The following is a 19,967-nucleotide window of genomic DNA, read 5'->3' as shown; positions in this document are numbered from 1 at the left end:
TGGGTGGTTCTCTGTAGGTACATGTACTGTTGGGTGGTTGGAAATAATTTAAAGATCTGTTTTATTTTACAGTGGTACCTCGGGTTACAAACGCTTCGGGTTACAAATGCTTCAGGTTACAAACTCCGCTAACCCAGAAATAGTACCTCAGGTTAAGAACTTTGCTTCAGGATGAGAACAGAAATTGTGCTCTGGCACCACGGCGGCAGCAGGAGGCCCCATTAGCTAAAGTGGTACCTCAGGTTAAGAACAGTTTCAAGTTAAGAACTTAATTCATTCCGGAGGTCCGTTCTTAACGAATTAAGTTCCGGAACAAATTAAGTTCTTAACCAGAGGTACCACTGTATTTGCAATGTGCTGCTTAAAACAGTTTTCTCCTAACTGAAAGTCCACCCTACAGAGTTAATCAACTAAGATTCAAAGGGTCTGGGATATGACTTTATAAGAAATGCATGAAAAGGCCGTATAGTTCCAAGTCTGCTCAGGAAAATATGCTATATTGTATTTTTTCATATGCATTTGAAAGACAATTCCCAGTGCCATTAATTAAACATTGCCTTTCCAAGTAACCTTCACTTAATATTTTTCATATTCTTGCACATTGCTAATTGCATTTGACTGTCAGTCTTTCTGGTGAATTAAATTTCTGAAAGCCATCTTGGTAGGAATACAGAAGGGAATTAAGAAGATAAATGCAAACCTGTATAAATGTTAGAATGGTCTGAGACGGTATCAAAATAATTCAAAATTCTTGGCATGATATCTCTTCTCTTTACTAACTAGTAAATTTGACGGAAGATTATTATCTGCATATAGGAGATAAAAAGACAAATGAGCAGTGTTACAGACTAATGCAATGTTTAACCAGAGATAATTCTCTCCCAATGTTCCTATCCAACTTGGTCGTGATTTATCACCTAAGCCAGGCATGAGGAACCTATAGCCCTCCAGATACTGCTGGACTCCAGTTCCCTTCAACCCCAGCCAGCAGAGTTAATGGGTATGAAGCAGAGCCAGTTAGGGATGTGGCCTGGGGAGAGGAATGGTAATCTAGTAAAAGTGTTGAGGGCCAGATAGACCTGGAGGGGCCACATTTGTCCCTCAGACCTTAGAGTCCCCGACCCTGCCCCAAGCTAAGGAGCTAATGTCCCTCGAGTGTAATGAAAGATCTATCATATCTCCAGTGTTGAAATAAGGATTACCTGCAAGTCTGGTCAATTTCTGTACATGGTTGTGTGTGTGTGTGTGTGTGTGTGTGTGTGTGTGTGTGTGTGTGTGTGTGTGTGCACGCACACACACACACACACACACACACAATCTTGTCCTTTGTCTGGACCACCTCTGTTCCTAGTCTTAGACTGACTAGCTAATCGCTACACAATACTGGCTATGTCACCATATGAAAATTAGGATAAGTTATGAATGGAGACTGCCATTGTGCAAGCTGTTAATATTTGTCACTTTTTACTGTAACTAATAAAGGGTGAAATACACCATCTTGCATAATCCTGCAGGTCTAAAAATAAAACAATTAGCCAGTGTGGTTGAGTCATAAACCATTCATATTAAAATCTGGATGTTGGTAGCTAGCCAGACAGTGTTGGCTACTCTGCTGATGACTGCATTGTGATTTTTTTTTTAAAAAAACAACTATCCAGCAAAAACTCAGACAGTCTGTCCAATTACAAATGTTACTGCTCATAAAATCTATTCAGAAACCTTTTAAAAATGTGCTGTGTTTGGCTTTAATGTTTTGCTGCTCATGAAGAAAAGTATAGCTAATGTGATAGCAACTTTTTACTAGACCAGCTTCTGTGGGTTTAATTACAATGTTTGAGTTGCGTGCTATTGACAATGAAATGGGAAGGAAGGAATGGAGCGGAAAGGCAATTCTCACCTCTATACTGATGCAACTCCTGTCTGCTACATCAAACCAGATAATAGCCTAGTTGAACTATAAGGTGTCTCCCTGCACCCGGGGTGCCGCGGGGGCGGGCGGAGAGATAATTTTTTTTAATGGCAGTACAATATGGAGTCTTCCCATAAATACATGCGCTACAGACTCCTATTTCACAAGTCACAAAAATGTTGCTACAGATGCAACCTGGCAACACATTTTTGAGGGGGCAGGTTGTGTTCACATCAATTGCTATAGCACAGGGGTGGCCAACTCCCAAGAGACTGCGATCTACTCACAGAGTTAAAAATTGGCAGTGATCTACCCCTTTTGGGGGGGTTCAGGTCAAGGTTGTTGAGCTTTTTTTAAGGGGAGCCAAAGTTGTTGAGCTTCTTGGGGGAGCCAGTGATCTACCAGTGATCTACCACAGATGTCCAGTGATCTACCAGTAGATCACGATCTACCTGTTGGACGTGCCTGCTATACCATGTTCAGGGAGCTTGAAAAATGAGTAGTGGTTCTTGTGGGAACCCATCCCTAGGAAGCTAGGGCTGAATCTCTGACATGATTAATCCACACGTTACAGTTTTCAATGTCACTGGGTCCTTGGGAACTCTGAGCTTTGGTGTTTGCAGAATGGGAGAGGTGATGCCTGCGAGTGCTTTTGCCAGCATACATTTCTGTTTGCTAAGCCTCTGAAGAAGAGTGTGGCACAGTTAATAAAGGTTGGTGCTGGTGATGTTCAGTAAACATGACCGACTGCTTTGCTTATTAGGTCTGCAAATCTTTGTTTATTTGTGCTCACATTACCTGTATTCAGTACATTCACGTGTACCAGAACAGTCATACATCTCACTGCTCTTATTGAATCTGTTTCTCTTCTCCTTGAATTACTGATGATTTAGTGCAGGACTTTCCAAACTGTGTGTTACGACATGTGGGTGTGTCAGCTGCAGTGTGTAGGTGTGTCGTGCGAACGCTCTCCGCACTGCTCCTGGGGCTGGAAAGGGCTTAGTTCTACCTTTGGTTTGCTAGTAAAACTGAATTACTGTATCACGAAATGATGCATGTCTAAAAAGTGTGTCATCAGCATGAAAAGTTTGGAAAGCTCTGATTTAGTGTGTCAAAGTGACCTGCACCAGGCACGTTTATTCATTCCAACTTACAATTGACCCACAGAAGTATGGTTGAGTTTCCCCCATTAATTCTTATATCTTCTGTTACTTCTAAACAGCTGTTTGTTGCTGAAGCATGGGTATGGAGAGATCAATCACATCTTTCAAATTTTAGTGAAAGGATGAAGACCCATCTCACAGCTGCAAAAAAAGAAAAGCTAAGAAGAAATAAATGCTTCTTAGCTATTTATGAGCAAGCCTAAGTAGGACAAAAATGATTAGATTGAGGATGTAAATCTAAGCATAATTGTATGAAAATAGATTCCATTCAAATAGATGGGATTTCTCTCCCATGGGACTTACGTTCATACACACACACACACACACACACACACACTAGCTGGCCGACCACGCGTTGCTGTGGCTCATCCGTGTGATTCCCCCCACTCTGTGCTGATCCATGATGTATCCCTCCACCTCCCCCCACCCCGGCTTTTCCCTGTGATACCCCCCACCCTGTCCTGATCCATGACGTATCACACCCCCTCTTCCCCCACCCGGCTCATCCCTGTGACTGTTCCCACTGTGTCCTGACCTATCCTGTCCCCTCCTCCCCCCAATCCCCATCCAGGCGAGTCAGTACCTCCATTCGGCCTAGTCTGTAAAGGCTTCGGCCTAGTACAGTATGTAAACAGGAGCTGAGGTGCTGTTGAGAGGGAAGGTTTTATGGGTGCAGTACCAGTGTAGCCGCTAGAGGGCGATGGTTTGCAACCTGGTTCTTTTCCCAGCATGCATTTTCATCTGAGTGGTGTGTTTTGAAACACGGATTTTGGTTTTTTTAACCTGGCACAGGTGTGACATCTGTCTTTGAAAACGGTATGGGGTCACTCTCATATTCACATGCGGCATTGTGTCAAAATTCGAATGCAATCAGTCAAGCGGTTTTGGTGAAAAGTGGATACTAACGGACATGGCCAGTTTACATTTTTATATATATAGATGAATAAAAATGACATATTGTTCACAATGACAGCTAAGATTTCCTTTGCATTTCATGCTCCTCCCTCAGCAATTCACCCTTTAAGCAAACTGCAGACTTTGTGCCTTCCAAAATGTTCAAAAACCAAGGTGCGGCTTCCGATTGGCTGAAGGAGCTCCTGCAGCCGGTCGGAAGCCGCATCGGACATTCGGGTTCCCAAAAACGTTTGCAAACCGGAACGGTCACTTCTGGGAGCCAAAATGTTAGACTTGCAAGGCGTTCGGGACCCAAGTTACAACTGTACATAACTTATGATGTATGTACCTTAATAAAGTGTTTTTTTTTTTTACAATGGCTTCACTCAGCACTTGTCAGAGAAAAGGCACGTCTTTATTAGGTCTCTTTCTCTGCTCAACACAGAATTTGGGCCCTCCCTAAGAGGTTTATGTCTCCGAGTTGCATGTGGAAGCCAAAAAACTTGTATGTTCACTGTGACTCAGTGCTAACTGAAAAATTTCCTCTCATGAAGAGAAGTTCAGGGCTGTTTTCTCCATCTGCCAATTTTGTTTCATTATGGGAAATCTACACAGAGCCTTCAGTTATGTCAAGCGTTTCAGTTAAACCAATTGATTTAATATGGTCAGACAACAATGATACAAATTGACCTACCAGAATTACTCTCCGTGTTTCACTGTGTGTATTATTTATTTACTTACAAAGCTTATTTATTGCCTTTCTGCCTGTGGAAGACTCAAGGCATTGTACAGTAACAGTTGAAATTGGAGTTCTTGGTGAAGTCCAGAAATAAACAGTAAATGGTCATACTTGGTACACTCTGACCATTAAAACATTGCTGATGAAGAATTAGCAAAATAGGGCCTTGTCCTGGGATTTTTTTCACTGGAATTAATTTTTATTTGCCTCTCTATCATACTGGAATTGATTCCTATTTGAATTCATCCTATCATTGCATAAATTAAATCTTTTGAAGACTTACTTGAAATTCATCTTCCTCCTGGCCCGAGTTCTTGCATTGTACAATAACAGCCTACCATGTGTCTCCTGCACAGGGTTGTCTTCTGCACACAGAAACACAACATTAAATAAAATTATGGTTGTCTAATGGTATAGGCAGGCTAGGCCTTGATTTGGTCCCCTGGACTATATCACTCTCCACTTGTGTACTTTGAACTTCTGTTGGGCTTTCCCCTTTGATAAAGCAGGCTCCTTCCTGAAATAGTATGTCTGTGGCCTTGTGTCACCTTTGGCAAAAGCATAAAAATATTTGTATAGTAGCTCACAGTAGATTTGTAATGCATAAATGATGCCGTGTGTCAACTTGAGGGTTTTGTTTCCGTGCTAGAATAATAATGTTTTTGTAATTCTAGCAATTGTTACAGATAAAATTGGTACTTACAGTTGCCTGTGCATTAAATTAAAATGGCCTCCAATCTTATTGTTGAATCTAGCATTACAATGCAATTAAACCAAAATGGTAAGTAGCAGCAACACTGCCTTTGCTCAGGGGTAGTCTTGGCTTCTTTCCCAGAAACTATATTTGACATAATTCTAGATGGGCCTTTCCACTCCACTGTAATTTTATAAAGTCTGATTGCTAAAAGTAATATATATATATATTGAAACCTCAGGTGTTGATTACCTTTGCAAACTTCCTTTCTCTGCCCACTGAAGTGACTGGTTTATATATCATAGGATTTCTGCCCATTTCTTTGGCGTATGTGGGAGAATATTTGATCACAGGCATCCATTCCATTTCCTATGTAATTGTAGAACTAAATAATACTTTGGCTTTGCCAGTTGTACAGCCATCCGCGTCCACAGGTGTTGCGGCATCTCTCCCAATGCAGGGAAGCAGGAAGTGGAGTCCCCCAAGAATCAGCATTGGGATCTATTAATTCTAACTTTTTCATAAATGATCTAGAGCAGTGTTTCCCAACCTTGTGCCTCCAGCTGTTTTCGGACTACAATTCCCATCATTCCTGACCACTGGTCTCGCTAGCTAGGGATGATGGGAGTTGTAGTCCCAAAACATCTGGAGGCACAAGGTTGGGAAACACTGATCTAGAGCTAGGGGTAAGCAGTGAGGTGGTTGTTCATGGTGGTTTAAAAAAAGGAAAAGATAATGAGGCGCATCAAAAGGCTCTTTCCAAAAAATGGTAAACATGCAGTAAAATGGCAAATGCAATTCAGTTTAAGCAAGTGTAATGTGATGCATATTGGGAACAAAAACCCAAATTTTATATATATGCTCATGTTGTCTGAACTTGCAGTGATTGCCTATTCACCCAATGGCCTTACTCAGTATAATTATTGCAACTTCTTGTGTTTTATGAGCTGCTGTGTTGTAGGCTGAAATTATTTAGACCCTTTCAATGAAACCTTGCCTAGATTGTTTTCTGTTTTAATTCCCCCCAATGCACTTTCATTGATATCTAATTGACCTCAAATGCCATTTTAGCTAATTACCCCACATTAAAAACAACCAACAAGAGTGGAGATTTGGGTGTGTGGAGGGTTGAAATGGCACAGAGCAGTTGAACCACCTCCTAAAGAAAAAAAATAGATGGAATATGAAAGTGCTCACCTTGGAGTGAGATTTCCAAGGTTTTTCTCTTATCATTTTGTGATTGCCCTTAAGTCTAAATATCAGCTTAAGAAAAATCATTGCTTGGTATGAATAGTAATTGTAAAACCAGACTTTTCTGTAGGAGGTGTTTTCAACAACGTTGTGCTTATCCGCTCTCTGAAAATCAATGCATTTCCAATGAAGAGAATATACTTTAAAATCTTTCCATCTTCCTATGCAATGTGGTTAGCACATAATTAAGGAAAGTGCAACTAAAAAATAGCAAACTGTCCTCCTCCTGAGAAAATAAATGTGTGACTTTTGTTATGCAGACACTAATAGAAAGCACCCAAGCAAGTTGAATAATAAAATAACTGTTAATTAAAAACAATAAAGAAACACAGTTCCTGGCAAAAAATAATTTGATTCCCAACAGGTAAATGCCGTAGATCAAATCTAGTTACACTGCTATAAAACCTTTTCTAATTTACTGCACCATGATAGTTAATTCTTCTGATTTAGTGCTCCATATTAGTTAATTTTATACAAGGTGGATACTTGGGTCAGTCTGTCTGAGCATATCTACTAACTAGAATAAAATTACCATTGAGAGAAATTGCTATTAAAACCTCATCTCTTTTTTAATTGTTGCTGAAATAAAAATTGTGTGGTACTGGGATGAGTTTCTTGTGTTCGGGGGTAGCGGAGATAGATGTTCATTAGATTACAGCAAGAGACCATTTTTCATGTGTGAGCAAACTGACTGGTTCTTTTTTGTTTTTTTGTTTTTTACGACTGATCACTTAAAGTGTTCATTTTGCCACAAAGATATTCTGAACAAGGAGAAAGGTACACAAGTTACTTTGACTCCAGCGACTTGATGTATTTGCAGTAGTTTTCCGGCAAAGGGGGGGGGGGGTCCCTTCTAAAACTATTATGTACTTTAAGGATTTTGTGGCAAGGCTATGCTGACTAGGGCCAATAGAGAGTTGTACTCCAAAACATCTGAAGGGCAGCAGATTGGTGAAGGCTGCGCATGAAATATTTTATTACAAAGTACTGATGGATTATAATGGTAACGAGGGTTTTTTTTTGTTTTGGTTCATAGAGTACTCTGTATTTTTATGTAACAGTAGCGTACTGATGTCCTCACAGTGGGGAGGGAATACCTTTCAGTGAAGACTGTGTTGCCTAGCATATTTGGGGAAAGGGGAGAGTTTTCGCTCACAAGGACAGTGCTTGAAATTTCCTCTATTCAGTCATTCCATATCAAGTGATCCAACTTTTTTTTACTTCCAATTTTCATAATATTTTGTACACTTGTTGAATGATCAAAACTAAGTTCAAATCTAAAATTTTATCTCATCCCTTTTTTGAGTTATGAGGGTTTGATTTATTTATTTTTTAATGACAATTTTGGTCTTCGGTCTACACAAAACCTTTACAAGCTCAGCCCATGATTAGGATACGTCAAAACAAAAAACACCAATCTCTTTAGGACTTCATGGCCTTTCATATGATATGTCACATAATAAACCTACACTAAAATTTAAATTTAAGTTATAAAATTTAAAAAGTGGTCAAAAATTAATATGATTTAAAAATTCCAAAAAATTTATTGATTATTTAATATTTTAAAGAGCTACCTGCAAAATTTCATCTTAGGATCTCAATGGGATCCCATTTAAAAAATATTTTGTACATACATGTCTGCCTTATTGGTTTCTATGTAGGATAAATGGGTCTTCATGGAGTAAAAGAACAACCAAAACTTTGATTATAATATAAGTTGCTTCAGGCATTTCTTTAGAAAGTTACTCAATTAAAGGAGGTCTGAAAAGCTAGTCAGGCTTTTCTTTTAAAAATGTGTTCCAAAGTCGAGTAATAGCTTGCTATTGCTTTCAATGAATTCTTGTTAGTACGTACTTCATTTCATGAACGTTATACCAAATGCATAGCAAACAAAATTATTTTTTGGGGGGGGAACCTTACACGTGAAATTGAGCCCAATAAGTTAGGGTTGCCATATTTCAAAAAGTAATATGTTAAAAGGAAATATGTTAAAAGGAAATAATATGTTTAAAGGAAACCACCAAAATTTTTGAGCTCCCCCCCCCCACCAAAAACCCCCCAGTTTTTTTATTGACTTGCCTAAGATCCAGGACAAGGTGCCACCTTTCTGAAATTCTACCTGGACGTCAATTCCGCCTTTGAAATCCCAGTAATATCCACAAAAATCTGGACGTATGGCCTAAATATGTTATATGCTTCAAGCGTGATTTCAGGGGAGGAATTAATTATTGGTACACACAGCAGTTATAATGATCATTGAATAATCATATATGAGAGACATTCCTCCCCCCCTTTCCTTTTTAAATGAAGCTGAGATTTTCAAGGGCAAGGGTTTGGTTTCTTCAATGCCTGAAGAAGAGATTTAAGACTGGTTAGGTGATAAAAGCTCACCAGATTTATTCCAGGGTGTTTATTTTTGCATAGTGCATATCTTTATAAAATTACAAGTTATCTTTAAAACATTCTCCTCTTTAAAACGTTCTCAACTTTATTCCAGACACCGGAATTGCTGCTACGTAAAAGGAGCCAGTGCCAGGGATAAATGTTTACCCCAAATTTAGTTTTTGCTTAAGTTCAGTGGCCATGTTTAAAATGCAGGAAGGTTATTTCATTTCGGTTCTCATTATTTCCAAACCTTACAGTCTGCAATTTGGATATGTACCCGCCAAATAAAACATCCTTTGGCAAATCAAAACCTTCCCCAGTATTTCTTATGCAAACTAATGCAAGTTTTGGGATTGAAAAAGGTTGGGGGATAGAGAGGGAGTATGAGAAATGGACATAATGATTATCCTGGAGAGGGAAAGTTGCATATTCTCCAAATACAAACACGCCACATTGTTAACAGTGCTATAAAAAAACCCAGTTTGAAAAATATTGCAGGGAAAATGAGATCTGACTACAGTTCTGTGTCTTTATCAAGCTTTTTTATATGTAGCAATATGGCAGGACGTCTTAGGAAAGTATAGATAGAGGAGCTACAATCTCCTATTTACTATTTATCCCAGTGCAGCATAATATGAAGGCTACTGGGATACCGGTAGTTCAGTCAGAAGAGCACGAGACTCTTAGTCTCAGGGCCATGGACTCAAGCCCCACTTTGGGCAAAAGATTCCTACATTGTAGGGGGTTGCACTAAATGACTAGCCTCTTTCAGCGTATGATTAATGCATGAAAGGGACTTCTGCCATGCCATCTTGTTGACTCTGCCAGTCTTTCTCAGCTAGTAGCAGTCAGCACAGTGCTTTGGTCCTATTTTTCACTTGGGTGCTAAGATTGGCAGAACTCTTGGTAGTTGCACCCCCTCAGAAACATTCTCTGTGGCCGCCCCTAAGTCGTAGAACTTCCTCCCCACAGAGGTGCAACTGGAAACTTCACTATTCAATTTTTAGAAAATGCTGAAGACTTATCTCTTTACCCTGGTCATTAAACACCTGAACTGTATATTTTCAGGACCATCCCAATTTTTCACAATCGCATGTTTAGTAATGTTGCGTCTCTTAAAACTGTTTTTAATGTTGTATTTTATATTGTTGTAACCTGCCCTGGGACCTTAAGATGATGGGCAGTTAATAAATTGAACTAAAAATGATAAGCACATTTGCACGTAAGTTTAAGCCAATGTGTGTGGTCTGTTGCAACCATGAGAACCCACCTTGGCTTTGCATTGTGGTTTGTTTGGAAAGAAACAAGCCAGGAGTGATGGCTAAAACACATGATTTGTTGTTGCTGGTTGAATGAAGGGAGGAGCAAAATGGAAGCACTTTGGTTGCATATACTTGTGGTTTGTGCCACATTATAGTTTAATTGCCCGGCTAGCTCAGAACTGCCCGGCTAGCTCAGTCGGTAGAGTATGAGACTCTTAATCTCAGGGTCGTGGGTTCGAGCCCCACATTGGACGCACACTTTAGGGCACTGCGAGTTAAACCACAGAGCCTAGGGCTTGCCGATCAGAAGGCCGGCGGTTCAAATCCCTGCGACGGGATGAGCTCCCGTTCCTTGGTCCCAGCTCCTGCCAACCTAGCAGTTTGAAAGCAAGTCAAAGTGCAAGTAGATAAATAGGTACCGCTACAGCGGGAAGGTAAACGGCGTTTCCGTGCGCTGCTCTGGTTCACCAGAAGCGGCTTTGTCATGCTGACCACATGACCCGGAAGCTGTATGCCGGCTCCCTCAGCCAATAAAGCGAGATGAGCGCCACAACCCCAGAGTTTGTCGCAACTGGACCTAATGGTCAGGGGTCCCTTTACCTTTACCTTTACAGTTTAATTAAACCATTACCTTGCCTCCGCAGTGCATGCAAATAGAGCCACTGAGTTGAGGGAGACCTCTAGGTGCGCAAGAATTTAAATTATTATTATTTTAAGGAGCCCAATGTATCAGGCATGCTAAACCTGCAGAAACATCCCTCTAGAAGCACCGTATCTGTTTACCTTTTGAGGCCAAGTCTGTTGTTCATACAACAGCATCTGTTCTTGTAACTAGTTAAGAACATAAGAAGAGGCTGCTGGATTAGGCCATTATCCCATCTAGTCCAGCACCCTGTGGCCAACCAGATGCCTGTAGGAAACCCATAAGCAGGTCTGGAGCGCAAGGGCACTCTCCCCCTACTTCTTCCGACCGTAGAGGTAGTTGATAGTCTAGTAGTTTAAGCACCCACGTGTGTTTGTCCATGCAGTTCCAAGATAAATTTCAGTTCATCACCCAGTTTTAGAAAGTTCACTTTCATTTTTTAAAGGAGAGAAAAAGATCTTTTTGTGGTGAATAGTTATTAACAAAATTATGGGCATTCAGTAACTGATGATGAAAACACAACTCAAAAGAATGCTCTTCCTCGGCTCTTTACTTTGTCACAATATATAAACATTGTTTTGGGTAGGTATTGGATTATTCAGAAGATCCATACTGAATATTTCCCATTTTGTGGGAGGGGAAGAGTTTTTGGCTTGCTTAATTTTTGTTGTTGTTGTTGTTAACTTAAATAGGCTTTTTTCAGCTTAGCTCACCAACACCTCCCAGGTGGGCACTATTGCCATTCTAAGAGAACAAGGGAGAAGTTCTTGGTGAGCTCCAGCACCTCTTTTTCTAGAAAAATAGCACTGGTGTTAGCTATTCCATGATCATTTCATCCCACACTCAAGAGAACCAAGCTGTTGTTTACTTCCACTTTGGGCATCCTTTTCTTTTTTTGACAGTCCTGTACCAGCCCACATATACCCCTTTCAAGTAAGAAATGTTTGAGATGACTTTAACAAGTCAGTGTTGAAATGTGGTTCAATTCCCAAGTGACTTTCTGTTGGGAAATCTAAATCTCCCAGACACTTATTAAATTGTTCTTTTTCCCCCAGCTGTCGCTGAATCTCCACACTGTTTCTTTGGGTTGAACAACAACAGTAAAAAGCGATATAAGATACCATTCAGGATGGATTTTGTTTGGTCTTTTTCCAGTTTCGACTGCCTCCCACTTTTCAACTGCAGTAAGAAGCCACTACGTAATAAGATCTGAGTTAATGGTAAAATCAAGATTAATACTGAGAATTAATTAGGTGGATCTATGATCATAATTTCATGCTATCCTCCTGCCTTTTGGAGATTATAGTTGAGTTCTCATGTAAACCACAAATGGTTAGGTTTTTGACCTCAGTATTTTCTTTCCTGCATGGATAAAAACTTTTTGGGAACACTATTTCATTTTGTTAAAATAAGAAAAGAAAAGAATTCTGTGCTCAATTACTCAGAACAAAGCTACTTGTTAGCTAGTAATGCGCACACTTATACAAGTAGTCCAACCTAGATATTTCAGGAAATGACTGCGATTTTAAAAAGCAACAAAAGCAAAAACAACCAACAGCTGATTAGGTTGGAGACATCTAATTTAGATGGACATGTTATCATACTTATGTGTGTTACCATTCTCTGCTGAGCACAAACAAATGCAAGCCTAGTTACATTGGGACGGTGGTTATAAATTGACTTTAAAGAAAAACAAGTTTCACTCCTGGCTCTTCTGAAGGCATAATTCCAACCTGGGGGGAAATGCCACCCATGCTGGTTTAACACAGATCACACTCACTGGATCTCTGGTCTGAGTTGCGCTCCACAAGAGGGTCCTGCCTAGACCTTAGTGCCTCATATTTGTGTGTTTGCATGTGCAAGGACATGTGCGTATTTATTTGATTTGTTGGGTGTTCATCCTATTCTAAAAAGAGCACAGTGAAGGCAGCTGCTTGATCTCAATAGGCAGTGTAAGTTCCCTACTGTAAGCGCTGCCATCCTAAATGGTCAAGTTCTTACAAATGCGAAACAGGTATTATGTGGCCACCTTTAGTAGTGCCAATTCCGCTGACCAAAGTGGGCACGTGTAGAATAAGGTGGCCTCGTAGGTTGTGGGACAGCCACTGAAAATACATATATTTAAGTGCCCTTGCTGTTCAGAATTGATGTGTCTATGGCAGTGTTTCCTAACCTTGGGTCTCCAGCTGTTTTCAGACTACAATTCCCATCATCCCTGACCACTGGTCTTGGTAGCTAGAGATGATGGGAGTTGTAGTCTAAAACAGCTGGAGGCCCATGGTTTGGGAACACTGATCTACCGTATAGTGAAGAAGGCACCTTTCAGGTAATCCTAGATGTTGTGATGGTACAAAGGAGATGGTGGAGCACCAATGTATTCTCCAAGACCTACCTGAGAAAATAGCCCCAGGTGGCCAAAGAATGGCAGAGGCCAGACTGGTACATAATAGTTTGCATTTTCCATTTCCCCTACCAAATTGAGACAAATGTTTACTCATTTTCCATCTGTAAGAGATTTCCTTGGCACGCTTGACAGATAACTACAGGGAAGGGATATGAACAATAAAACAAAGTCTTGTATCAGATATCATTACTTTTCACTAAATTAATTTAAGATGTTTCAATTGCATAAGACTTGAAGTATAATATATAGCATTAATAACTGCAGCCTCAACAGCCCTTTGGTTTGATCACTCTTATCCGCATTGTCCCCAAATGTAATCTTCTAGGAGTTGAGAAGCCTTGTTTCCTATTTTTATGAAAGCTAGACACAAGTCATCAATCACAGAATGTATTTCATCTTGCTTGCTGTAGATAAGTTACACTCTTTACACAGTATAAGGATTTGTCAAGTATTCCTGTAATAAAGAGACAAATGAATGAGCAGCTTGGAAACGTAATGTGCTAGCAGATGAAAAATTGGTGTTTCATAGACTACCGTATTCTGCAGAGACAACTTTTAATACCTGCATTAAAAAGAGAGATATGAAACTGACCTTCTGTAAATGTGGGGACGGTTCACATGTTACAAGAGGGTCATATTTGCATGGAGAACTGTAATATGTGGACTATGCTATGCACAAAAACAGCTTTCCGGCAGCAGTTTTTACACTGGCTGAAAAAAATGCAATATGACCTCTAAATGAGAGTTTACTACGGTTGTTAGAGGAATTCCAAATGGGACATTTCAATGGTTGCTGTGGAAGGCTTGGTTTTCAAGCTAAAGTGGTCCAGGCAAGTGCATTCCATGGAAACATTTAGGGAACCCTGTGAGCAATGCTTCCTGCTCATACATTTCTTATTGGGGATTCAGGAAGGTCACATGCAAACCAAAGACTTGGATCTCACACATATATCAGATACAGGAATGTTTGTCCGAATATGTTTGGAGTGTTGATCTTGTCAGCTTGCTTTTCTCCATAGTAAAACAGATATTCTTGTTATACAGGCATGTAACAACGGTTGCATGCGAATTGATCGCGTGTAAAAGGGCAGAACGCCTGTATATTCAGAATTATAAATTACTATATCCTCCAGGTGTCTTTGGCTCAATTTTTGAAGATTTTGTTCTGCTGAGGTTTGAAGGCTGCAGGGGAAAAGTGGATGCCTTGAAAGTCTCCTGGGTAAACAGGGTTACCTATCAGGTCACATCTTTTTAAGCATGTGTCTTATTAAGTCAAAACCAGCGGAAGTTCCTTGTGGGTCTTGCTGTCTGGAACTCTTTCTCCTGCAAACATAGAAAGTTGCTTTACACTGAGTTGGGCCCTTGGCCCGTACAGCTCAGTATTGTCCAGACTGACTGGCAGCAGCTCTGCAGAGAAAAGTGTGTTTCAGCCCTACGTGAAGATGTCAGGGGCTAAACCTGGGACTTAGCTGTGCTAAGACTTTTCCCCAGCGCAGCTGTAAAGAGATGTTGCTTCAGCAAAGAGCTTGAAGTCTTATTACACTGACAAGGGATGTGTTGTCGTTGACCTTGCCTTGTTGCAGGAACCAGCTGTGTGTTTGTAAGTGGCACTACCTGGTTTTGTATCCATCAGCTCCTGCAAGGTTGGGGAGGCTCAGGTGCTGTTGGGGGCTCATATTCTGAGTCCGAGGACAAGGGTAAGGATATGGGAGAACATACTGAAGGTTCTCCCCTGTATGGAGTAGCCTCTACCCTATATCCTTGTGGTATTGCAGCCCCTACTGAGGTTAGGCGCCATGACACTGGCCCGTAACGAATCAGTACTGGTATCTGGAAGTGTGCTATTTGAATATCCAGGAGCTTAGTTTATTACTTCCAAAATCTTTTGGGGGGAAATGTTTTGGGACCTCCAGTATATAACACATAGCACGCCACACTAAACTTTAAATTTCATGTTGCGTGTGACATTTTCAGTATCTATGATGAGCCATCCTTATTTTATGTTCAGGGCCAACATAGGAGGAGTGTGGGCGGAGGGGGAAAACCCTCATTTTTTAATACCAAAGGTCAAAACCATAGTGTGAAATTAGATATTTAAACTTTATGTTGTTGAGGTTTTTTTAAATTGAATTTTATTTTCCTTGGTTTAAGGACTTTGAAAAGTCAAGTGTGTTTTCCAAGTCACAAGGGGTCAGAAAACTACATATCTGTTGAAAATAAAACTCAGCTGTATAAAACACAAGATAGTTGATTTATGTGCCACACACAGAGTAAAGTAATACACACAAGGATAAAAGAAAGAGAATAAAATCTTAAAGCAGATTAAGATTTTGTCAGATGCAGTGAATTAAAATCTATTGAAATATCCAGATACAGAAAAACGTTTTGCCCTGTATCTAAACTATTGCAACACTGCTGCTAAATAAACCTCTTTGGAGAATAATCAGGGCACAAATAAATCTGAGGAACAAGGTACATGGAGAAGCGCCTTGGCAGAAGATATTAGAATATAAGCAAGTTGATTTGGGAATAGGCACTACTGCAGGTGTTTGGTATGCAAACTGTTTAAGGTTTTAAAGATACACATCACCTTTTGCAATTGATGAGAGCTGTAAGTTTGTCATATGGCATAGGGAATTTGTTGTATAAGGAAAAAAAGCAGTTTTTTAAAAATATCCACCGGCTAACATAAGTCCTTTTAAAAGTAGCTGTTCCCAGATATTGTTTATCCATATAGTATTCCTTAATGGGTTTTCTTAGCACTGAAAAAGAGAGGGAAATGTGGCATTTTCTGCATCATTTTCCTTCCAACTGCAATGTAAGCAAAGTTACTGAGAAGTTCCATAGAAGTTACATAAACCCATTTCTCTTGTGCACACATTTCCCCAGGGGGCAGATATTGAGCTCCCTCCCTGAAGGAGGCTGATGTGTTGAAATGTTTGAACGCAAGAGACTACTTTTGAGAATTACGTTCTGTACATGGGCTGACAGCCGTGACCGCCGTGACCCCTGAAAGTGACAAAAGGGTGTGTGAGATAAGAGAATGTAGGCATGTCAAGTACATTTTGTGTAATGTGGAAGAAGAATAAGAATAAGAAAGATTTAGGCTCTGGGTGGTTGTGCTTTTCTGCCTTAAAAGGAAGATAATTTCTCTCTGCATTTGTTTCCATGTCTTTACTTGTCAGTTTTGTCATATTTTATGTTTCCCTAATCTTACTGAATCTCATCAGAATGAGGCACAGAGAAGAGAGAGCTTTGTTTTTCAGCATCCTGTATTTTGGTATACAATAGATTGGGAAGGTCCTCATAAAACTTAGACTTATTACTCTGATCATGTTTATTTGAACGTAGACTCCACTGAAGTCAGTGCAAATTAGTTTTCAAAACAGGGTGTCAACATTGCAAAGGTTCTGAATTGCAGAGTAAAAGTATTTTGTCAACTCTTTATTGAAGAGACCTGCAATGGCTTTTCAGCTATCCTATTTTTTTTTTAAGCAGTGCTTCCTGAAGATACCAGAATATTTTCTCCAATTTCTTTTAAAAACAACACCTTAAAATATGTAAATGCTAACACACATCATTCCTCCCTGCTCCCCATATCAGCTTTAGAGTTTCTATGGTCTTCCAGCGGTGATCCCAGCCAGTCAGGAATTATTTGGTGACATGCTCCAGAGCCCATCGCAATTGGCTGTTGCTAATGTCACTGAGGGCAAGCGAAAATTATTTGACTAGAGCAAGGTCAATGCTTTGTGATCTAGTCATAGAATCATAGAGTTGGAAGAGACCACAAGGGCCATCCAGTCCAACCCCCTGCCAAGCAGGAAACACCATCAAAGCATTCTTGACATATGCCTGTCAAGCCTCTGCTTAAAGACCTCCAAAGAAGGAGACTCCACCACACTCCTTGGTAGCAAATTCCACTGTCGAACAGCTCTTACTGTCAGGAAGTTCTTCCTGATGTTTAGGTGGAATCTTCTTTCTTGTAGTTTGAATCCATTGCTCCGTGTCCGCTTCTCTGGAGCAGCAGAAAACAACCTTTCTCCCTCCTCTATATGACATCCTTTTATATATTTGAACATGGCTATCATATCACCCCTTAACCTTCCCTTCCCCAGGGTAAACATACCCAGCTCCCTAAGCCGTTCCTCATAAGGCATCGTTTCCAGGCCTTTTGGTTGCCCTCTTCTGGACACATTCCAGCTTGTCAGTATCCTTGAACTGTGATGCCCAGAACTGGACACAGTACTCCAGGTGAGGTCTGACCAGAGCAGAATACAGTGGTACTATTACTTCCCTTGATCTAGATGCTATACTCCTATTGATGCAGCCCAGAATTGCATTGGCTTTTTTAGCTGCTGCATCACACTGCTGACTCATGTCAAGTCTGTGGTCTACCAAGACTCCTAGATCCTTTTCACATGTACTGCTCTCAAGCCAGGTGTCTCCCATCCTGTATTTGTGCCTTCCATTTCTTTTGCCCAAGTGTAGTACTTTACATTTCTCCTTGTTAAAATTCATCTTGTTTGCTTTGGCCCACTTATCTAATCTGTTAAAAGTCATTTTGAAGTGTGATCCTGTCCTCTGGGGTATTAGCCACCCCTCCCAATTTGGTGTCATCTGCAAACTTGCTCAGGATGCCCTCAAGCCCATCATCCAAGTCATTGATAAAGATGTTGAATAAGGCTGGGCCCAAGACAGAACCCTGTGGCACCCCACTAGTCACTACTCTCCAGGATGAGGAGGAGCCATTGATGAGCACCCTTTGGGTTCGGTCAGTCAGCCAGTTACAAATCCACTGAATGGTAGCATTGTCTAGCCCACATTTTACCAGCTTCTTTACAAGAATATCATGTCACGAGGGTCATGTAGTGATATTGTGATAGCATCACACAGGGCAACTAAAACCTACTCCGAGTGATCTTGAAAAACCATGAGGGCCGGGGGATTATGCCATACAGATGATGATGATGATCATCATCAGGTGTAAAGAAATAGCAATATGGAGAAAAACAGAATAAATACAAAAGTCTCTTTCTACTATACAGTAGCCTCTGCCAACCCAGTAGGACTGTTTTGGCTGGTCCTGATGGGAGTTTTACTCCCAAATGTCTGGTGAACATATGTTGGCGAAGGCTGAACTATAGGTTATATAGCCATAATGAACCCGCCGTACTAAACCTGCCATATTTCAGGCAGTATCTTCCCCTCTTGTTGTGTTCTGCTGGGCAAAATATTCATTCAACAGAAGCGACTTTGAGGTGAACGAATATCTCACCTCTATAAATCTTTGTCGTTTTGTCTGCAGAGTTCTGTCTTGGGTGCATTTCCCTCTTTGCACATTGCTCTTCCTTTTCTTTTTAAACTCTCTCTCTGCGTTTTGTGGTGAGGTGGAGGTAGGAAGTGTGACACTTCATCACACCAGTGGGAAAGCAGATGGCTTCGCTTGCTTTGCACCTGTACTGTAACCAGAATGCCGGGTGACAAAATTAGCTGTGGTGTTGTACTTCACACGTTCACCTCTACGTGTGAGGTTGGTAGGGAAGAAGGAAAAAGGCCAAGCAACCAATCTGTCAAGCTGCCCTCAGTAAGGCATCTGTCTGTTTTGTTCCCCTGCCCCCACTCCTCCCTCCCTCCTCTTTTTGGTAGTTTGCTGTGTAGAGTGAATCTATCTCTTGGTTTTATTGATCGTTATGAGCCATGGTTTACTGTTCTTTGTTGAGAGTGAACGTTCCAGGCTTAACTGCCCCCCACCCAACTTTATATATTGGCTTTTTATAATAAATCTGATTTCCTCCTCCTTCTCCTCTTTCTCTGTGACCTTTAAAATAGCACAAGAGAGGGGTTTTTTGGGGGGGGGAGCAATAAGGGACTCTTGCAGGAGTGTCAAAACCATAATTCACCTCCATGTCCCCTTGCGCTCTCCATGACTCCAAAGGTCAACCAGAGGAACTTTGCAAGAAAAGCACAAAATTACTGTATTGTTGGCTCTGCTTGTTCATAATGTAGAAGCAGAGGGAAGAACACATTTTTATTGTACTGTCTTGCTGTTTTATTGGGCTGCTTTGGAAGGATAGAAAACTAGTAAATAAAAACAAGTTGATTGAAATGAAGTTTTCTCTTAAAAAAAGATTTTGTAATCAGAGATTAAGGCCATTGGAAAGAGATAGTTATCGTAAAAAAATAAAATAAAAAGTTTTTTTAAATATTAAGAGATGTAGGTGAAACACTCTTCTTTTTAACGTTAGAGTATGCTCGCAAAGTGCCCATCATAACTGTTAGTGGTAGATTTGGACAAACATCTTGTCTTCTTCAAGGATCCCCGAGGGGAGTAGCGGTGAGTACATAATGGGCTGGTTTGCACATAGTGCTAAACCATGCTTTAGTGCTATGTGAATGAGCAGGATGGAGGCTGTAGCACCCAACCGAACCATGGCTTGGTGCAAACGTGAGGTCTTTGCTCCTCTTGGGTCCTTTTAGCTCAGCACAGCAACTAAGTCAAGGTTTGGCTGAGCCTGTCAACCACACCCGGACTGGTGGTTAAGCTCTCCTCTGATGCATCACCAGCTGTAGCCAAGTCTTGGGTTAATTGCTGGGCTGAACTAAAATGACCAGGGAGGAAGAAA

General features: G+C 40.7%; 1 protein-coding gene and 1 non-coding gene across 2 annotated transcripts in view; both read left to right on the top strand.

Moving 5' to 3' along the window:
* DDX10 (DEAD-box helicase 10) overlaps positions 1–19,967 on the top strand; it is a 168,454-nt gene that overhangs the window by 135,364 nt on the left and 13,123 nt on the right. The window lies entirely within an intron of this gene.
* On the top strand, positions 10,479–10,551 carry TRNAK-CUU (transfer RNA lysine (anticodon CUU)). Its single transcript has one exon. It is a non-coding gene; the product is annotated as a tRNA-Lys (tRNA).

The sequence above is a fragment of the Zootoca vivipara genome, chromosome 4, assembly GCF_963506605.1.
Source record: "Zootoca vivipara chromosome 4, rZooViv1.1, whole genome shotgun sequence".
Taxonomy (NCBI): domain Eukaryota; kingdom Metazoa; phylum Chordata; class Lepidosauria; order Squamata; family Lacertidae; genus Zootoca; species Zootoca vivipara.
The sequence above is the reverse complement of the archived record's forward strand: the minus strand, read 5'-3'. Positions and strand labels throughout refer to the sequence as shown.